This window comes from Delphinapterus leucas, chromosome 1, assembly GCF_059928025.1.
Source record: "Delphinapterus leucas isolate spDelLeu-1000000601 "Yukka" chromosome 1, BTC_Dleu_Yukka2, whole genome shotgun sequence".
NCBI classification, from domain to species: domain Eukaryota; kingdom Metazoa; phylum Chordata; class Mammalia; order Artiodactyla; family Monodontidae; genus Delphinapterus; species Delphinapterus leucas.
Window position 1 is genome coordinate 30,248,518 of NC_143129.1, and position 3,663 is coordinate 30,252,180.

At 40.3% G+C, this 3,663-nt stretch overlaps 1 pseudogene; it reads left to right on the top strand.

Annotated features, from left to right (window-relative positions):
* Positions 1–2,741, top strand: LOC111177421 (beta-citrylglutamate synthase B pseudogene; annotated as a pseudogene).
* The last annotated feature ends 922 nt before the right edge of the window (positions 2,742–3,663 follow it).

The window sequence follows — 3,663 nt, forward strand, 5'->3', positions numbered from 1 at the left end:
TGGACTTTGGGTGATTATGATGTGTCAGAGTAGGTTCATCAATTGTAACAAATGTTCCACTCTGGTGGAGGATGTTGATAATAGGATAGGCTGTGCATGTGGAGACAAAAAAAAAAAAAAAGCAAAAGATTTGGACTCTTCAGTAAAGAGGGTATACGGATGGCAAGTAAGCACATGAAAAGATGTTTAATATCTTTAGCTATAAGGGAAATGCAAATTAAAACCACAATACAGAGTTTGGGTCTTTTGAGGATGAGCTGCCTGTTCTCCATCCTTGGTGCCCTGCAGTAAACGCTGTACTTTCCCTCACCACATCCCGGTGTCAGTAAATTGGCTTTGCTGGGAGGCCGGCGAGGGGATACAAGTTTGATTCGCTAGAAAGAGTCTATATTCAGGAGGAGGTAATCCCAGAAGAGGAAAACAGGCAGATCAAGATGTGTAGCTCTGTGGCTGCCAAGTTGTGGTTTTTGACAGATCGTCGAATCAGTGAAGAGTATCCCCCAAAAGAGATCTTACGAGCATTAAAGGCCAAATGTTGTGAGGAGGAGCTGGACTTTAGGGCCGTGGTGATAGATGAGGTGGTGCTAACAATCGAGCAAGGAAACCTGGGTCTTTGTATCGATGGAGAACTAATTACTGCCTATCCTCAGGTGGTGGTAGTGACAGTACCAACCCCTTGGGTGCAAAGTGATAGTGACGTCACTGTTTTGCGCCATCTAGAGAAGGTGGGAAGCAGGTTGATGAACTGACCTCAAGCCATCCTGAACTGTGTCAATAAGTTCTGGATGTTTCAAGAGTTGGCAGGTCATGGTGTTCCTCTGCCAGATGCTTTCTCTTACGGCAGTCATGAAAATTTTGCTAAAATGATTGATGAAGCAGAAGTACTGGAGTTCCTAAACGTGGTGAAGAATACACGGGGTCATAGAAGCAAAGCAGTTTTCTTGGCTCGCGATAAGCACCCTTTGGCTAAACTAAGCCATCTTATTCGCCATGAAGCTCCATACCTATTTCAGAAGTATGTTAAAGAGTCTCATGGAAGGGATGTACGTGTCATTGTCGTGGGATGTCGTGCGGTTGGCACAATGTTACACTGTTCAACAGATGGGAGGATGCAAAGAAACTGCTCACTAGGTGGTGTCAGGATGATGTGCTCATTGAGTGAACAAGGGAAGCAGCTAGCTATGCAGGTGTCTAACATCCTGGGATCGGATGTGTGTAGCATTGACCTGTTGATGAAAGATGACAGCTCCTTCTGTGTCTGCGAGGCCAATGCAGATGTAGGTTTCATAGCCTTTGATAAGGCGTGTAATCTAGATGTAGCTTGTATCATAGCGGACTATGCCGCCTCCCTTCTGCCCTCTGGCCGGCTCACCCGGCGTATGTCCCTGCTCTCTGTGGTGTCCACGGCCAGTGAGACTAGTGAGCCGGAGTTGGATCTCCCAGCCAATACTTCTGTCGACAACATGAGCGCAAGTTCCAGCTCTGTTGACAGCGATCCTGAAACCACGGAACGAGAGCTGCTCACCAAGCTCGCAGGGGGCCTATTCAACGGAAACCAACTGCTAGCCAATGAAATCAGACTCCTGGTGGAGTGAGTCCACCAGTAATAATTAACCAGCAAAACCCTTGTAAAACTTTCTTTTTCCTTTTTTTTTCTTTTTCTTTCTTTCTTTTCTTTTTTAAACCAACTTGCAATGTTGTTCATGGAGAATGCTCAGGAAGATGAGAGAAAATTGAGTAGGGTTAGTTAGGAGAGAAGAAGGGGGAGATAGATGAGACGTTTGCTACAAAGATGTTACTGACTTTGATTTACAAATCCTGCAGATAGAGAGGCAGAAGAGGTGAGATACAGAAAAATGTCAGGCTCTCATAGTTACCCTTTTAAATTACTCAAAAATGTGTAGGCTCTCAGGACATGAAGAACATAATTTTTTTCATGGTTTTTGTACAGTTGGTACAAATTTCAGAGTAGTGTAACTTCACATTGTGTTGTAATCGGTGAGGAAGACACCTATGTAAATTATAATTTTTTCTATATAAATCTGAAAATTCAGCCTATACACTATTATCTAGGAGCTTTATGTTCATAATTATGAAATCTTGAGGGGCTCTTTTATTGACTTTTCCCCCCTTAATTTGGGTGGGAGGGCAACGTGAATGTGACCCAATAAAGGTTTTTTTAAAGATAAAATTGGCATGTTTGCATGATAAAAGGGAAATGAACAGTATTGCAATGCCTGGCACACAAAATAACATTTACTCCATTGTAGATAAAATTGCACTAGTTAAAAATATGTGCATTGACTTGCACTTGTTAGTATTTTAGCCTTTTTTGAAAGGTATATGCTCGGTTAATGTTGCTTTTTTTTTTTTTAATACATGTGAGTATTAACATTCCCTGATCTATGACTGCATCCTTAACAATGGCCAAAGTGAAGAAAATGCTACCTTTTTTGTTAACAAGACACTGACTTGAAACATGTGCATTTAAAGCCTTTTATTTTTTTCCTTTTTCTTTTGGTGGTTGGGCATTTAAAGAATAAGGACAAGGAAAAATATTTTTGGGGGGGCAAATGAAGGGTCTATAAATTCCTAAGTATAAAGTTGAAGTGATTTCTAATACCAGCATTATATATCTGCATTTTTCACATTTTAGGACAGTGTCTGTGTGTGCGTGCGTGTGCGTGTATGTGCACACGCATGCACGCTTACATGTTTATGTACTTTGCATTTTGTTTATACCAACCAATCAAAAAGGGTAGATTCTAGAAAATGGAGCATGATGGGAAACAGTTTTTTAACTAAAAAAAAAAAACAATTGAGTTGTTTTCATGACTATAATCTACTGGGTAGAGGTACTCACCTAGAGACATGAGGAGAATAGCTGCTTCTTAGGCTTTTGTGTATACGTATGTTGTTTGCTTTTTTTCTTTGGTTCTAGACTGTTCAGTGTATGATCTATTCCAGTCTACATGCTTTTCCTCTGCTTCTTGCTGTGCATTTTCTCCTATTACACATAGGTTTGGGGGTGGGGGTGACTGAACATTTTTGTTTGGGAACTTATTTAGCAGTATTGAGTCTCTTATAGCCCTATTCTGAAGCCTTCAATATTCTACTCTTTATATTACTTTATTTCTTAATTTATAAAAGCCCCCAAACTGCATACAATATGAGACTTTAAACATGGGTAAAACTATCCCAATGAATGGTTTGGAAGGTGTGTTAAGTAATGGAGGCGCTCCAGAGCTCAACATAATTTTTTTAAGAAGCAAGTTCCATCTCCCTACAACCCTCTGAAGCTTTTGACCCAAGTCCTTTCTTGCCTCTCCAGTGCTTTTTTTCTTCAGATGGACCTTAAACATAATTTCTTGGACACTGCTAGAGAGACTGCGAGGCAATAAGATCAGCATTAACCAGCTCTAACAGAGGTTTGATCATGCTTACTTGTACAGTTTTCCCCCCATTTTAAAAAAGGAATGTAATAAAACTTGTTTTTTCCATAAAATTAAATAATATTAAGATGGGAAAAAAACCCACAATAGATATCACTGCACAACTACGAGACCAGTTAAAATAAAAAATAATGTCAATACAAATGCTGGTGAGCTCAGGGAGAAACTAAATCTCTCATACATCACTGGTGGGAGTGTAAAATGGTACAAC